General features: G+C 41.4%; 1 long non-coding RNA gene across 1 annotated transcript in view; it reads left to right on the top strand.

Moving 5' to 3' along the window:
- LOC122554765 (uncharacterized) overlaps positions 1-8,637 on the top strand; it is a 35,298-nt gene extending 26,661 nt beyond the window's left edge. Inside the window, exon 3 of the long non-coding RNA XR_006313070.2 lies at positions 8,146-8,637. This is a non-coding gene — a long non-coding RNA (uncharacterized LOC122554765). The remainder of the gene's footprint in view (positions 1-8,145) is intronic.
- The last annotated feature ends 356 nt before the right edge of the window (positions 8,638-8,993 follow it).

Genomic DNA, 8,993 nt, shown 5'->3' on the forward strand with positions numbered 1-8,993 from the left:
TTCCCTGGTGCCAGGATCAAGGATGTCTCCGAGAAGGTGCAGAATGTTCTCACGGGGTGAGATGTCAGCATGAGGTCATTGTCCACATTGGAACCAACGACAAAGGAAGGGAAATGGTTGAGATTCTGAAGGGAGATTACAGGGAGTTAGGCAGAAATTTAAAAAGGAGGTCCTCAAGGGTAGTAATATCTGGATTACTCCCAGTGCAATGAGCTAGTGAGGGCAGGAATAGGAGGATGGAGCAGATGAATGCATGGCTGAGGAGCTGGTGTATGGGAGAAGGATTCACATTTTTGGATCATTGGAATCTCTTTTGGGGTAGTAATGACCTAGTACAAGAAGGGCAGATTGCATCTAAATTGGAAGGGGACTAATATACTGGCAGGGAAAGTTGCGAGAGCTGCTCGGGAGGATTTAAACTAGTAAGATGGGGGGTGGGACCCAGGGAAATAGTGAGGAAAGAGATCAAGCTGAGACTGGTACAGTTGAGAACAGAAGCGAGTCAAACAGTCAGGGCAGGCAGGGACAAGGTAGGACTAATAAATTAAACTGCATTTATTTCAATGCAAGGGGACTAACAGGGAAGGCAGATGAACTCAGGGCATGGTTAGGAACATGGGACTAGGATATCATAGCAATTACAGAAACATGGCTCAGGGATGGGCAGGACTGGCAGCTTAATGTTCCAGGATACAAATGCTACAGGAAGGATAGAAAGGGAGGCAAGAGAGGAAGGGGGGTGACATTTTTGATAAGGGATAGCATTACAGTTGTGCTGAGGGAGGATATTCCCGGAAATATATTCAGGGAAGTTATTTGGGTGGAACTGAGAAATAAGAAAGGGATGATCTCCTTATTGGGATTGTATTATAGACCCCCTAATAGTCAGAGGGAAATTGAGAAACAAACTTGTAAGGAGATCTCAGCTATCTGTAAGAATAATAGGGTGGTTATGGTAGGAGATTTTAACGTTCCAAACATAGACTGGGACTGCCATAGTGTTAAGGGTTTAGATGGAGAGGAATTTGTTAAGTTTGTACAAGACAATTTTCTGATTCAGTATGTGGATGTACCTACTAGCGAAGATGCAAACCTTGATCTACTCTTGGGAAATAAGGCAGGGCAGGTGACTGAGGTGTCATGGGGGAGCATTTTGGGGTCTGCGACCAAAAAGGATAGACCAGATCTAAAAGTTGAAGTTCTAAACTGGAGAAAGGCCATTTTTGACAGTATTAGGCAAGAACTTTTGAAAGCTGATTGGGGGCAGATGTTCGCAGGTAAAGGGACGGCTGGGAAATGGGAAGCCTTCAGAAATGAGATAACAAGAATCCATAGAAAGTATATTCCTGTCAGGATGAAAGGAAAGGCTGGTAGGTATAGGGAACGCTGGATGACTAAAGAAATTGAGGGTTTGGTTAAGAAAAGAAGGAAGCATATGTAAGGTATAGACAGGATAGATCGAGTGAATCCTTAGAAGAGTATAAAGGAAGTAGGAGTATACTTAAGAGGGAAATCAGGAGGGCAAAAATGAGACATGAGATAACTTGGGCAAACAGAATTACGGAGAATCCAAAGAGTTTTTACAAATACATTAAAGACAAAAGGGTAACTAGGGAGAGAATAGGGCCCCTCAAAGATCAGCAAGGCGGCCTTTGTGTGAAACTGCAGAAAATGGGGGAGGTACTAAATAAGTATTTTGCATCAGTATTTACTGTGGACAAGGATATGGAAGACATAGACTGTAGGGAAATAGATGGTAACATCTTGAAAAAATGTCCAGATTACAGAGGAGGAAGTGCTGGATGTCTTGAAATGCACAACAGTGGATAAATCCCCAGGACCTGATCAGGTGTAACCGAGAACTCTGTGGGACGTGATTGCTGGGCCTCTTGTATTTGCATCATCGATAGTCACAGGTGAGGTGCCGGAAGATTGGAGGTTGACTAACATGGTGCCACTGTTTAAGAAAGGTGGTAAGGACAAGCCAGGGAACTATAGACCGGTGAGCCTGACGTCAGTGGTGGGTAAGTTATTGGAGGGAATCCTGAGGAACAGGATGTACATGTATTTGGAAAGGCAAGGACTGATTAGAAATATTCAACATGGTTTTGTGCATGGGAAGTCATGTCTCACAAATTTGATTGAGTTTTTTGAGGAAGTAACAAAGAAGATTGATGAGGGCAGAGCGATAGATGTGATCCATATGGACTTCAGTAAGGTGTTCGACAAGGTCACCCAAGAGAGACTGATTAGCAAGGTCAGATCTCATGGAATACAGGGAGAACGAGCCATTTGGATACAAAACTGGCTCAAAGGTAGAAGACAGAGGGTGGTGGTGGAGGGTTGTTTTTCAGACTGGAGGCCTGTGACCAGTGGAATGCCACAAGGATCGGTGCTGGGTCCTCTACTTTTTGTCATTTACATAAATTGATTTGGATGCGAGCATAAGAGGTACAGTTGGTAAGTTTGCAGATGACACCAAAATTGGAGATGTAGTGGACAGCGAAGAAGGTTACCTCAGATTACATCAGGAGCTTGACCATATGGGCCAATGGGCTGAGAAGTGGCAGATGGAATTTAATTCAGATAAATGTGAGATGCTGCATTTTGGGAAAGCAATTCTTAGCAGGACTTACACACTTAATGGTAAGGTCCTAGGGAGTGTTGCTGAACAAAGAGACCTTGGAGTGCATGTTCATAGCTCCTTGAAAGTTGAGTCGCAGGTAGATAGGATAGTAAAGAAGTCATTTAGTATGCTTTCCTTTATTGCTCAGAGTATTGAGTACAGGAGTTGGGAGGTCATGTTGCAGTTGTACAGGATATTGGTTCGGCCACTGTTGGAATATTGCGTGCAATTCTGGTCTCCTTCCTATCGGAAAGATGCTGTGAAACTTGAAAGGGTTCAGAAAAGATTTACAAGGATGTTGCCAGGGTTGGAGGATTTGAACTATAGGGAGAGGCTGAACAGGCTGGGGCTGCTTTCCCTGCAGCATCGTAGGCTGAGGGGTGACCTTATAGAGGTTTACAAACTTTTGAGGGGCATGGATAGGGTAAATAGACAAAATCTTTTCCCTGGGATCGGGGAGTCCAGAACTGGAGGGCATAGGTTTAGGGTGAGAGGAGAAAGATATAAAAGAGACCTACGGGGCAACATTTTCACGCAGAGGGTGGTACGTGTATGAAATGAGCTGCCAGAGGATTTGGTGGAAGCTGGTACGATTACAATTGTAAAAGCCATCTGGGTGGTTATATGAACAGGAAGGGTTTGGAAGGATATGGGCCGGGTGCTGGCAGGTGGGACTAGATTGGGTTGGGATATCTAGTCGGCATGGACAAATTGGACCGAAGGGTCTGTTTCTGTGCTGTACATCTCTATAACTCTATGCCCCTATATGTTCTAATTTGTTTAATTTGAGTTCACTTAGCTTTGATTACGACTAACAGCATAAATAATTTTCACAGCGATAAATGGAGGGTATGAAATCCTAAGATCAGCATTTTGAGTGAACTCAAAATGTCTGGGAACTTAAATAATGGGTAGAACGTATTACCCTTCCACTCCAGGTTTGGTGACAGAGAATCTCTTAATCAGACGGGAGGGTTGTGCATTCAAATGCAGTCCACCTTCCTGCCTCCACCTGATTGGAAGGCCTGCGCTCTAACGTCCTTCCCCTCAAATCCTCCTCCCTGCACCTTGCCTGGGATCCTTGGTGTCAGTTGGAAGTCTGGTTGGCAGAAGCCACTATTTCTCTGATGACATTGTCATTCAATAGAACTGCTACCATCTTGGCCGCTGAGTCTTCCACTCCCATGGCCCTTGGTCCCAGGAAGTGGTTGCCACTGTCCAATTAAGTGCGTGAGTAAAACTGGTTTTGATGGATTCCAAGAATGTAGCAAACATAAGCAGGAGTAGGCCATTCAGATGCCTAGTCTGGTCCACATTCTGTCAGATCATAGCTGATCTGCCCCAGACCTCAACTCCAACTTTGTGCCAGCTCATTGTAGCCCTCAACTCCCTGATATTCCAAAAAATCCATCTACCTCTTTTGGGATTTACATATTAATCAATCGAAACCTGCACCTCCACTCTAACTGATTAAAGACTTAATAGCCATCTCGGTTTATTCAATATATTTGCATAAGTTGTATGACTCTTTGATCTTTTGGTTTTAAATTATATGTCCAATATTATTCTCTCTTACTAGCTACCTGAGGAAGGAGTGGGGCTCTGAAAGTTTGCAGTTTCAAATAAACCTGTTGGACTATAACCCGGTGTCGTGTGTTTTTTGATTTTGCCCACCCGAGTCCAACACTGGCACCTTCACATCTTAAATACTTCAGTAACCTAGATTCCAAAACCCTCTGGAATAGGGAATTCTAGACATTTCTTTGCATCTCAGTTTTTAAGTCCAGATTACAGAATATCATGATTCCCCTGCTAGTGGAAACATCTTCTCAACATCTACCCTCTCAAGCCACCTCAGAATCTTGTATATTTCAATAGGATCATCCCTCATACTTCTAAACTCAAATAAACTCCTAACCTGTTTAACTGTTCTTGATAATTCTACCTCCTTTTCTCAGCAATCAGCCAAGTGAATCTCTTTTGAACTGCCTCCAATGCCAATGCATATATCCTTTCAACAATATGGAGACCAAAACTATTTACAGGATTCCAGGTGCAACCTCACCAATACCTTGTACAGTTGTAAAAGAGACTTCCTTATTTTTAAACTCCAACCCTCTAGCAATTAAGGTCAATTCCAGCCATTATTCCATTTGCCGCCTTAATGATTTGTTGCACCCACATGTTAACGTTTTGTATTCCATGCACAAGACACCCAGGTCCCTTTGTGCTGTATTTTTCGTGTCTGTCCCCATTTAAATAATAGTCTGACTTTGGATTCTTCTTCCTAAAATGTGTTGCTCATTAGCTTAACCTATCTCTGTTCCCTTGTATATTTCTTATGTCCTCATCAGAACATGTCCTCACAACTATTTTATCCTTATCAGCAAATTTCTATACATTTCATTCCCTGTCCTTCACCAAATCAGTAAATAATTGAGGCCTTAGGAATGATCCATATGGCACTCCACTAGTTTTGCCTTTCCAACCTTAAAAAGACTCATTCCTGACTCTGTCTTCTGTGTATAAACATATCCTCTCTGCCTACTAATACATCATCTCCACTATTGTGAACTCCTATCTTGTGCAATAACTTTTTATGTGCAATCTTAGTGAATGTCGTCCAGAAATCCTAATATACTACATCTACCAATTACCCATTTACCAACTCTACTTGTTGTATCCTCAAAGAACTCTAAAAAATTTGTCAAAGATGACTTCTCTTTTATCATACCACATTGACACTGTTCAATAGTATTAATCTTTTTCTAAATGTTTTACTATTTCTTCCTTAATAATGGACTGCAGTATTTTTCCCAATAACAGATGCTAGGCTAAATTTCCTATGGTTTCCTGATTTTTCTCTCTCTTTTCTTGAATAAGTGGTTTGCCAGTTGACGGGAAACTTCCCAGAATCTAGCAAGTTCTGGAATATTTCAGTCAATGCCTCCATCATCTCTGCAGCCACTTTCTTTAAAACTCCTGGAAGCAACCTGTCTACCTATAGTACTACACTTTTGTCAAATATTTTGTACCTGGTGATACAGATTGTTACAAAACCTTTCTTATCTGATACCTTTGAGAATGTTTGTCATGTCCTTCACTGTGAATACCAATGCAAAATATTAACTTAAATTATTTAACATTTCCCAGTTCTCCATTGTCAATTACCCAGAGAGATTCTGCAAAGGTACTACACCTCCCTTTAGCTACTCTTGTTCCTTTCATATACCCGCAAAAGCACTTACTTCTGCTTTTATATTTCTTACCAATTTAATTTTACATTCACTTTTTTCTATTTTTTATTAACTTTTCAGTTACCTGCTACTGGCTTTTAAAATATTCTTCAATCCTCTAGCCTACCACTAGTGTTTGACTCTGTATTCCTTAGTTTTTGATTGGATACTCTCCTTGACTGCTTTTGTCACTGCAGTTGGCGCATCCTTCTCATCAAATCCTTTTCAATGGAAACAATTTTTAGCTGAGCATGATGAAATGTCTGCTTAAATATCTGTCACTGCTCATATACTGAACTCCCATGTTGTCCATTTTCCCAACACTACCTTATTGCTCCTGTAATTGCCTTTTCATTCTATGACTCTATGTTGTGACTGCTATTCCCCAGAGGATCCTTAACTGTGTGATCTCTTATGTAATCCTACCTTATTAAATATTACTAGATCTAACATAGCCTGTTCCCAGATAAATTTGTGTATTGTGCTGGTCAATACAATCCGTAATGCACTCCACAAATTCATCTTCCATGTTACTATGCAGAGCTGATTAGTCTAGTCAATATGCAGATTAAAATCACCCCTGACAATTGTAGAACCCTTACACATCTCCATTATTTCCTGATTAATACTTTGCCCTACTGTGATGCAGCTCTTTGGAGACCTACAGTGACCTCCCACCTGTGACTTGTTCCCTTTGTTGTTCCTTATTTCCACCCAAACTAATTTTGCTGTCATCTGCACACTTACTAACATGTGTTAGTAAGTGTTTGACTCTCTGTATTCCTTAGTTTTTGATTGGATACGCTCCTTGACTGCTTTTGTTACTGCAGTTACTAACACTTACTAACCTCTTATGCTCACATCCATATCATTTATATAATGACGAAAATCAGCATCGATCCTTGTGGCACTCCACCACCACCCTCTGTCTTCTACCTTTGAGCCAGTTCTGCATCCAAAGGGCTAGCTCTCCCTGTATTCCATGAGATCTAACCTTGCTAATCAGTCTCCCATGGGGAACCTTGTTGAACGCTTTACTAAAGTCCATATAAATCATGTCTACAGCTCTGCCCTCATCAATCTTCTTTGTTACTTCTCCAAAAAATTCAAGTTAATCAAGTTTGTGAGACATAATTTCCCATGCAAAAAGCCATGCTGACTATCCCTAATCAGTCCTTGCCTTTCCAAATACATGTACATCCTGTCCCTCAGGATTCCCTCAACAACTTGCCCACCACCGATGTCAGGCTCACCTGGTCTATAGTTCCCTGGCTTGTCCTTACCACCTTTCTTAAACAGTGGCACCACATTAACCAACCTCCAGTCTTCCAGTACCTTCTCTATGACTATTGATGATGCAAATATCTCAGCAAGAGGCCTAGCAATCACTTCCCTAGCTTCCCACAGAGTTCTAGGGTACACCTGATCAGGTCATGGAGGTCTATGCATTTCAAGACATCCAGCACTTCCTCCTCTGTAATATGGACATTTTTCAAGATGTCACCATCTATTTCCCTACATCCCATATCTTCCATGTCCTTTTCCACAGTAAACACTGATGCAAAATACTAATTTAGTATCTTCCCATCTCCTCTACACAAAGGCCGTCTTGTTGATCTTTGAGGGGCCCTATTCTCTCCTTAGTTACCCTTTTGTCCTTAATGTATTTGTGAAAGCCCTTTGGATTCTCCTTAACTTTATTTGCCAAAGCTATCTCATGTCCCCTTTTTGCACTTCTGATTTCTCTCTTAAGTACACTCCTACTGCCTTTGTACTCATCTAAGGATTCACTCAATCTATCCTGTCTATACCTGATATATGCTTCCTTCTTTTTCTTAACCAAACCCTCAATTTCTTTAGTCATTCAGCATTCCCTATAACTACCAGCCTTTCCTTTCACCCTGACAGGAATATACTGTCTCTGAACTCTCGTCATCTCATTTCTGAAGGCTTCCCATTTTCCAGTCATCCCTTTACCTGGAAGTTTTTCTCTAATACCATCAAAATTATACAAGTCTTCTGTCACAATATAAAGAAAGCATGTCCTGACGAAGGGTCACAGAACTCAAAATATTAATTTTGTTTTCTCTCCACAGGTTCTGCCAGATCTGCTGAGCTTCTCCAGCAATTTGTGTTTTTTGTTTGTTAAAGAAAACAGAATTGTACTTGCACATCAGTATACACTGAGACAACACAATAGCTGGGTAACTGTGCTTTGGCTAATACCATATCACTCACCGGAGTGGGAAATTACTGATTCATCTTTATTTGTATTCACTTTAGAGATCAGATTAGATTCCCTACAGTGTGGAAACAGGACCTTCAGCCCAACCAACCCTCCGAAGAGTAACGCACCAAGACCCATTTCCCCTCTGACTAATGCACCTAACACTATGGGCAATTTACCGTGGCTAATTCACCTGACCTGCACATCTTTGGACTGTGGGAGCATACGGAGGAAACCCATGCAAACTCTACACAGACAGTCGCCCAAGGCTGGAATTGAACCTGGGAGCCTGGCGCTGTGAGGCTGCAGTGCTAACCACTGAGTCACCATGCCGCCTTTTTTGAACTGACAGGAGAATCATGACATTTCATAATCCCGTATTCTTAAATTCCTCATCACATATTCAATCCACCTTGTTTTGTCTTCCCCATAAAGAATTAGATTTATTGTCCAAATAAAGGTGGTAATGTTGGATCCTCTGCTCTATATTACTTGATTGCATCTGCTGTTAAAATTGATGGATGCAAAGATCCTCAATAAAATCTTTGAGATGATCAAGCGTTTTGTTTTAAAATGCCTCAGAAGATCAAACAGAAGATTCCCTGCTTCTTAATTATTATTCAGTCCACAGATGCTGCCTGATATATTGAGTATTTTGAGTTTATTTATTTGAGCTGAACAGCTTCTTCAAGACTTAAATAAGACTTGGGAGCTAAACAGGCTGGCTTCTACTGATGGGAGAAAGTGAGGACTCTCCATAGATTTAGATGGTTTTATAACACTTTCAAATGGCAGTGTGCAATAGCTGGGCCACTGACATTTACTCTTCCACAAACCAGCCACAGTGCTAAAGTAAGGTAAGATTATACTGTCTGTACAAGCATTTAACCAACTGCAAATGGTG

This window comes from Chiloscyllium plagiosum, unplaced genomic scaffold (genome assembly GCF_037043375.1).
Source record: "Chiloscyllium plagiosum isolate Xiang-an unplaced genomic scaffold, Cpla_swu_hap1 HiC_scaffold_9, whole genome shotgun sequence".
NCBI lineage: Eukaryota > Metazoa > Chordata > Chondrichthyes > Orectolobiformes > Hemiscylliidae > Chiloscyllium > Chiloscyllium plagiosum.